Below are 9,415 nucleotides of genomic sequence, written 5' to 3'. Positions count from 1 at the left end.
AAAATTAAAAAAAATCAATCCAATCTAAGGTATGAGATGTTAACTGAGTGTTGTATCTCAATCGTGAAACTAAGATGTCAACTGAGTGTTATACTTCGGAAAAGTTATGAACAACACCATATGAACACTTCTAAAATATATTTTAAAACTACATTTAACAAAATGATATGATAAACCCCCAAAAGGTAACACATAAACTTCTTATTCAACAAGGTTAAAAAAAAAAGTTAAAATTAATGATTGTCTATAGTCAAATGAATCTCAGCTATAAATTTCAATATACAACAAGATGTTATTTTCACAATTAGTATCATTTGTCATTCAAAGTGCGAAATTCACTTAGAATCTCATAAGGTACTATTAACTAGATGAAGAAATGACTTAATGTGTTACGACTAAAGCTAAATCATGATTAAAATATAAAGTGTAACAAATATTTATATTGTATTTATGAATAATACATAAATAATTAAAATATATATATATATATATATATATATATATATATCGGTTTGGTTTGGTTATTTTATCGGTTATTTTAGAGTAAAACCAAACCAAACCAAATTAGTATCGGTTTTTTAAATTCAAAACCAAACCAAAACAAATCTAACCAAATATCGGTTTTTTTAATCGGTTTGGTTTGGATCGCGGTTCGGTTTGATTAAAAACTAAATCATGAACACCCCTAATGTTATCCTCTAAAAGGACATAGAACAGTGTAGACACAAATCCAACACTGTAGAAAAAACACATATGCATATTCATATATATATATATATATATATATATATATATATATAATACAAATACATGCGATGACTCAGAATATATATATGTACAACAAGCTTTGTATATATATACAAATGAAAGCCCATAATCTAATATATACAAATACAAATACCTCTTCGACATTATTTTCTTTCGAATCATATTCAGAAGAATTTTGAACATCAGGATTTGAGTTTTTGTTTGATTCTCTCATTTCTTTTGATTTTTTTTTTCTCAGATCATTGTATTTTTGGGGTTTTAGAGATGAAGGTTTTTTCAATCCTTTTTGTTTCTTAATTTTCGCCATCATCTCCGCATCATTACGATCCTTCGTCCTCACCTCTTAGATGCTTACTGATTTCTTCGACTGTATAGCATAGAAATCACTTTAACAACTTCATCTTGTGTTAGTCCAAGACTAAATGATGGTGGATTATCAGAAACTAGACTGACAAGTGGTATACCTCTATTTGAACATCTATAAGGTGTGTCTTCTGTCATCAGAGCAGACCTCCAAAATCATACAACAAAAAATTCTCAAAATTAAAAAAAAAAAACGCAAGAACAATGTTGAATAAAAAATACAAAATATATAAAATATGAAAGAAATAACATGCAATAACTGTAAATTGATAGTTACATTATTTTATGGAGCACGATCTTTATCTATAATATGAGGAAAAGATAAAAAATTGAAACAAAATTTGAAAAATAGGCGCTATTTGAAAAAAAAAAAATAGAAGGTAAAGTAAGATTGAAAAGAGGTGAAGTGTTAGAGTGAAAATATGAGAAGTTATCAAGAAACACGCGCGTGTGGCGTGTCCCACTACAAAAAATATTATTTTGCTATAAAATATAATTTTGTAAAAATATTACTATTTATCATAATTATGATCTTAAGTTTGTCACGTCCTATATTTATTCCTTTTATTTTCTTGATAATGATAGTCTTAACAGGTTGTGCTAACATAAATTCATAAAATCATACATTATTATCAGAGTATAATAACATTCTGGTCAAATGGACAATGCTACCACCACAACTAAATACACCATTTGATAAAGAACACTAAAATTAAGACTTACTACAACTGTATAACTTCATTTTTTGCTGAGGAAACTCAAGTTTCATCAAAGTTCTATGATCTAAATTACAAAGAAATAATTCGTGATCACTCCACAGGGAAAGCAAAACTTCACACGTAACCACAAGTAACACAACAATATCAGGCTAAAAGCAAACTAAAAGGAACACGCAATATTACAAATAGAAATCACAAAATAGAAAAAAATTCATAGCGAATAATCTCATTTCTCAAACTAGTAATAAAAATTTCCTTGGAAGAACTGATGTCCTTCTCTCAGCCAACCAACATACATATGGTAAAACACAAATGAATTTCTGCAAAGTTGCAATACATAAAATTAAAAGAAGACTTTCTCTCTCTATCTCTAAAATGGCTCCTGATGTACGATAGCTAACGTGCACCTCGGAGGTCTGACCATGGCAAGAGGTCGGGAAAGAGGAAGGGGAAGGGGTCGAACGACAACCAAAACCACTAGTAGCATTTGGAAGCTCAGTAGGGAAGGTAGGAACTCCACAATGGCTCAGTTGAGCCAAAGTGGACAACCAAGTAGGACAGCTGAAATTGATGAGTCTCCAAAGATTATTCGATCGTTGGGAAAGTTAGATCTCACTTCACCCCACCTGAGGGGAAAGAAGGTGGGAACAAGGTCACCCCCAAGGAAATAGTGGCTAGCCCTAAAATTGCAGCACCATCGATAGGGCAACGAGATTCAGAGTCGGCGAAACCTGTTGACAAAGGGAAATAACAGATCTGCTGATAATGGTATGACCCTGACCTATATTCCACCCCAAATCATAGAAGGACATCCTGTGGTTCAATTGGAGAAGGAAGAGGTGGATGAAGAGACTTTAAAATGGAAGAGTGCGCTTATAGCCTATTTTATCGGAGAGGTACCAGGTTATAACACCATGAGAAGGTTCATTCGACAAAATTAGATGGCTACTGAACGTGAACTATATCTCCATGAAGAGGGGTATTATGTGATTAAGTTCCAGACAATAGAGGATCTGAATGAGGTGTTCTATGCTGGACCCTATTCAATTAATAATAGACCGATCTTACTAAAAGCTTGGACGCCGGACTTTGACTTTAATGTGGAATTCCCTACAGAAATTCCACTTTGGGTCAAGTTTCCAAACCTTCGATGTATTACAGGGGTAGCAATTCTTTGAGCCGAATTGTAAGCGCTATCGGAACCCCAATTTTCACTGATGAATGCACTACGTAATAAACACGTATCTCCAATGGGAGAATGCTTATCGAGGTCAACGTTACTAGGACTCTCCCTGAGGACGTGATTGTGATGGATCCTAATGGTCGTCAATTTACCCAAAAGGTGGTGTTTGACTGGAAACCAGAGTTTTGCCAACAATGTCAAGTTGTTGGGCATCAATCTCCACCTCCCCAGCAAAAAGGAAATAATCAGCAACACAAACGTAGAGCACCAAGGCAGGTCACTATGGAGTGGCAGACTAAGGGGGTTGTTGCTCCTGTGGAGCGGAGTAAACCTGGAACTAATGGCAAAATAGGTGAGGGTACCAACAGGCAAATTGACCGTGAGTCTGTTCAGCCAGCTGGTGTGGTGTCTCCTAAGGGTTCATTGGATGTTCAACGTTTGAAAGGAAATCGAGAAGAGGTTGGTACATCTGTGTCAAATACAGGAAAGATTCCCCAAAAATCTGAGTTGAATTTAGCAGATTTCCCTGTTCTCTCCTCACCTGAAAACTCTGGAAATACGAATCAACGACTTTGGAATCATGGGCATCCCAAAACCCCCGATAAGGGGGAGACACTAAATAATCATGATGAATTGGTTAGTGTGGAATGTAAGGGGTATCAGTAAATCGTATAAACAAAAAGAGTTAAGAAGTTACTTCTGAATAAAGAAGATTAGATTTGTTGGGCTAGTAGAAAACAAAATTAAATCTTCTAAAGCTAGAGCAATTCTGGATCATATGGCACATGATTGGGAAATGGAATCTAACTATCAGAAAGCCGTGAATGGAAGTATATGGGTAATGTGGGATCCGAATTGGTTTGAAGTTTCTTTCCATTATGTTGATGCTCAATTCATTCATTGTCATGTGAATGAGCGACAAGGGGATCTTAACTGTTTTGTCACAGTAGTGTATGGATATAATGAGATTGAACACAGACAATCCTCGTGGCAAGAACTCCAACATATTGCAATTGGGATCTCTATTCCGTGGCTAATCATTGGTGATTTTAATGCAATGTTAACTCTACAAGATAGGCCTTTGGGAATCCGATTACTTATGCTGAAACTAGAGCTTATAATGAGTGCATTACAGGGCTTCTTTTAACTGAGTTGCAGTAGAGTGGAGCCTACTATAAGTGGTCCAACAAGCAGATTGGTGTTGATAGAATTTATAGTAGGTTGGATAGGGCGTTTGGGAATCACGAGTGGATGAATCAATGGGGTCATGTGACTACGACATATGGTGTTCCTTTTATTTCAGATCATGCCCTGATGACATTGTCACTAAAACCTATGTCTGAGATTCTAAATGTTCCATTTAGGTTCTTCAATGTCTGGAATGGACACTCAGATTTCCTCTTTATAGTGGAGCGAGCCTGGCAACAGAAGTTGGATAGTGTAGCTATGAAGAATATTTGGCTGAAGCTTAAAGATCTCAAGCCCAAATTGAAAAGCCTAAATAATACAGAGTTCAGAAATATGAGCCAAAAAATTTTCCTAGCCAGATAGGAACTCCAGATAACTCAAGAACAGATTAATACTCAGTGTACTGACCAATTGCTGTAAAAAGAGAAACAACTTCTCGTTAATTTGGAGAAATAGTCACTAGTAGAAGAAAGCACAATAAGGCAGAAAGCTAGAGCTAAATGGATAAAACTTGGTGATGCTAACACCAAGTATTTTTCTTCTATGGTGAAAGATAGAACACAAAAGAAACAAATAATGCATCTATCTTCATTAATTTGCACTGAGCTTGCAATGTCGATAAAGGATGAAATAACTGCTTTTTACAAATCTCTTATGGGTTCAGCTGCCTCTTTTTTAGCTACAGTACATAAAAGCACCATGAAAAGAGGTCCTACTCTCTCTCAGCAGCAAAGGAAAGACTTGTGTTCCATTGTAATCGATCAGGAGGTCTGGAATGGACTACAAGCTATAGATGAGGAAAAAACACCAGGTATTAATGGGTTTAACTCTCACTTTTTAAAAAAGGCATGTCGTATTCTTAAAGAGGAGGTTATGTTTGTTGTTAAACAATTTTTTGTGACTGGAAAAATGTATGGAGCTATTAATTGTACTATGATCACTCTAGTACCTAAGAAGCCTAATCTAGCAACAGTGAAAGAATTTTGTCCAATTGCATGTTGCACAATGTTATACAAAATCATTGCCAAAATCCTTTCTTCCACAATTCAGAACGTTTTTGCTAGTGTGATATGTGAAGCATAGGCAGGGTTCATTCCGGGTAGGAAAATTGTTGACTATATTATCCTTGCCCATGAGCTTGTGAAAGATTATGGTAGAAAACAGATCTCTCCGAGATGCATGATAAAAATTGACCTCCAAAAGGCCTACGACTCTGTAGAGTGGACGTATTTAAAGCAAATTATGTTGGAACTCAATTTTCCTGATAGATTTACCTCTTGGATTATGACTTATGTTCAAACGGTTAACTACACAGTGATGGTGAATGGCGAAACAACAGAGCCATTTGATACTGCTAAAGGCTTGAGACAAGGTGACCCAATCTCACCTTACCTGTTTGCAATGGCTATGGAGTATCTAAGTAAGAGACTTCATGAACTCAGGGATAATAAGTCTTTCCAGTTCCACCCCAGATATGCTAATTTGGGAGTTACGCATTTGAGCTTTGCAGACGATCTCCTTCTCTTCTCAATAGGAGATCTCCCCTCCATTTCTGCCCTGTAGCAAGCCTTCAAGCAATTTTCAGAAGCCTCCGATCTTCAAGCAAATTTGGAGAAGAGTTCCATGTATTTTGGGGTTGTTACTCAGCAGGCAAAAACTACCAATGTGCAGCAGATTGGTATACCCAATGGTGAACTTCCATTTAAATACCTTGGGGTTCCTCTCTCAACTAGGAAGATATCTTTTATCCAATGGCAGCCTTTGATAGAGAAGATAGTGTCAAGAATTACTTCCTGGACTGCAAAAAAACTATCTTCTGCTGGCCGAACTCAGCTTGTGCAATCTGTGTTATTTGGTGTACAATCATATTGGTCACAGTTATTTCAAATGCCAGTAAAGGTCCTCAAATTGATTAATGCTTATTGTAGAAGCTTTATTTGGTCTAAACTAATACCATTACCAAGAAAGCCCTTGTGGCATGGGAGAGAGTCTTCTTGCCTAGATGTAATGGGGGCCTAAACATCATTAATATCATGTTATGGAACAGAGCTGCCCAGGCAAAAGCTTTTTGGGATTTATCTCACAAAACAGATAGTTTATGGATCAAATGGATCCGTGAGTTCTATCTCAAAGATCAGCAATTTGACACCGTTGAGATCCCTTAGCAAGCTTGCTGGATAATAAGAAAGATATGGGAGGCAAGGCAAGTATGGGCATAAGTCTAGATTTCTCATAGAAGTGGTAGCATTATCGAGGAGATATATTCTCAGCTACTACCTGTACACCCCAGAGTGCCTTGGAAAGGTGTTATATACAAGAATGAAGCCTGACCAAAAACAAAGTTCATTCTATGGCTAAAGTTACAGGGGAAGTTACTAACTACTGATAAGTTGGCCAAATGGGGAATGCCGGTTGATTTGGAATGTGTGCTTTGTCACAAATATCCTGAGTCAAGAGATCACTTATTTCTAAGCTGTGAATTTTCAGCCCTGATATGGACTAGAATTCTTATGTGGATGCATTTACAACAATCAGGTGCTACTACTTAGGAACAGAACTTGGTGTGGATTCTTCAGCAATCTAAAGGTCGAACAGCGCAAGCTCACCTTTTCAGAACAAACTATGCGGACTATGTGTATGCTAAATGTATGGAAAGAAGCCAACGGATGTTTGAAAAGAAAACCAGAGATTGGGGCAGCATCGTAAGGGAGGTAATTTATACGACCTGTAGTAGATTATCTCATAGGGTGCAAAATTTGGTTCATACGTTAGTGTTCTAGCCTAGTACTGGAGACTGCATAGGAAACTAGTAGCCCAGAGTAGGAGTTGGTTTTCTTGCTTTACTTTAGATAGTCAGATGTGTCTAGCTGACTATGGTTAGGTATGATCGCACTTGGTGATTAATAAAACAATTGTTAGTTACTAAAAAAAAAGTTGCAATACATAGTTGAGATGGAAACAGACAACAAATCACAAGTATAGCACAATAGCAACACAATAAGGTGACTTTTAAGGTGACTTTTGAAGAGATATAGGTAAAGCTGGTTTACCATCAAAAAAATAAAAGAAACATGATTTTTATAGATTATTACCACTAGTTGAGTGACATTCTAAGTTATTATTTAGAGAAAATTCACTTTCACTCGTATAACTTCAAATTTTGTCGAGTAATTATATTTTCAAACATAATTTCAAGTTTCAAAAATCACAACTTCAAAACACTAAATTTTCAACTTTAAATCTATGACCAAATAGCTGTTTACGGGTGATACAAGTCAAATGACTGTCTTATCTTTTGATGACATCTTTAGAGTCCAACACCTAGAAAATCAAGACGTGATCACCTCAAGGACACAGGGGCATGCATGGAGGACCCATTTTGAGTATAAACAAGGCCATGAGTGGAAGATTGCTTGGAGCATTGAAGACTTGAGGACTCATGGATTTGGATAACACTTAAAGGCTCACGGTTTGGCCACCTCATTAAGGGCATTTTGGTCACTTTACTTGGCCAAAATGCACTCCATGGCCACTCCGCCCATTAAGGGTATTGTTGTCATTTTTGTCTTGTCTTGTAATAATATAAGTAGAACATTTTAGGTCTTTTCTCATTAGTTTATGAATGATGAAATATTGAAACATTGAAAGTTCTCTCTTTGATAGAAGAACACCTTAGTTTAGTCTTAGTTAGGGCTTTGAATAGCCATTATAATTTAGGGCTTGGAAAAGCTATTATATTGACCTTTGCTTGGAAATGGTGGATCTTGAGGTGTGTTGGTTCCCTTGGCGGTCATCGTAAGAGTGTGGTGTTGATTATTACATTTATTAGGGGTTAGAGTGTTGAAATACACTTGATTCTTAATCTTGCAATAATCTTTGTCTCACTATCTATCTTTTTTATTCTTGCAAACTTGTTGTGTTGTTCTTGCTCTCTACTCTCGGTTTGTGTTTGTTCTTGTTGGATGAAATTGTTGCCTTCTTGTTCTTCATTTTATGTGTTGTTAAGCTAGTTTGGGTTGGTTGAAATAGGTGTCAAACACCTTGCTATCTTCTCATTCTAGTGTTGTGTTGTGAATCCGAGAGAGGTCTACAATAGGTTCAAGGATCTTAGTGATTTGTGGACTATTTTGAAGTGTGTTTGTGAACTGTTTTGAGTCACTTCGTGAATTCCTTGTTTTTCTTGTATCAACGGGCATATGAAAAATTGATTGTGAAAAATGAAAGAGATTACATAAATCAATTATAATAAACTCTCTAAGAAAAAATTCTTATAAATGTTAGAACCTCAAGATATACTTTTGAAACTACATTTCTACATTAATATTGGATGAGTTAGTATCTAACTCAACTTGATTGGGTTATTCTGCATTTCAACTTTTTGACTTAAAAAATTTTACTCTCAAATTTTGACATACATTTCCATAAAGTACAATCAACCGCGGAACATAATCCATAAACTACAACTAGGGGTGGCAAATCAGCGGTTTGAGTAGAATTTGGGCGGATCAAAATAGATTAAAGCAATAAATGAAGGATAAATTACACAAATCTCAAATTTAAGAGATTATATTACCTAATATTCTTTAATTTTTTAAAGTTTACATAAAATCCTGATTTTCAACTTTACTCTTGATACATATCAACAAAACTCACATCCTATTTTTACTACACCATTAACTCATTCAAGCTATTTTTAAAAAAAAATATTTCTTTCCCTAAAATATCTTCCTAATTATCAACAATTAAACGATCTTCCTTCCTAATTTTTTCTCCTCCATTAACGCTTAAATCATATTCCTTCCTGATTTTTTCTCCTCCATTAACACATGCAACTATTGTTTCCTCTCCTAAAATCTCTCTCATTTTTTTTTTTTTAAAATTGATTGATACATATATAAATTTATTAATTATTCATACATATTTATAATTTAGTGGTGATTCATATGAATGATAAATATGATATCATTATATGGGTATTATGGTGATTCATACGATAGATATAGTTTGTATGATTTTAACAGGTGATACATATGATATTAATGGGTGATACATATTTTATTATGGTGATTCATATGGTAGATACAGTTATTTATTTCAATTATTGAGTGATTCATATGATATTAATGGTTGATATATATGGTATTTGTTAGGGTTTTTGTCCTGATTTTCTTACTATATTTACGTTTTATTTTTT

General features: G+C 35.1%; 1 long non-coding RNA gene across 1 annotated transcript; it reads left to right on the top strand.

The window, feature by feature from the left end:
* The first annotated feature begins 1,797 nt into the window (after positions 1-1,797).
* On the top strand, positions 1,798-8,105 carry LOC124889308. The gene is made up of 2 exons (XR_007048184.1): positions 1,798-6,932; positions 7,533-8,105. It is a non-coding gene; the product is annotated as an uncharacterized LOC124889308 (long non-coding RNA).
* Positions 8,106-9,415: the final 1,310 nt, after the last annotated feature.

The sequence above is a fragment of the Capsicum annuum genome, chromosome 12 (genome assembly GCF_002878395.1).
Source record: "Capsicum annuum cultivar UCD-10X-F1 chromosome 12, UCD10Xv1.1, whole genome shotgun sequence".
NCBI lineage: Eukaryota > Viridiplantae > Streptophyta > Magnoliopsida > Solanales > Solanaceae > Capsicum > Capsicum annuum.
Note: the sequence above shows the minus strand (reverse complement) of the source record. Positions and strands in the feature narration are given on the sequence as shown.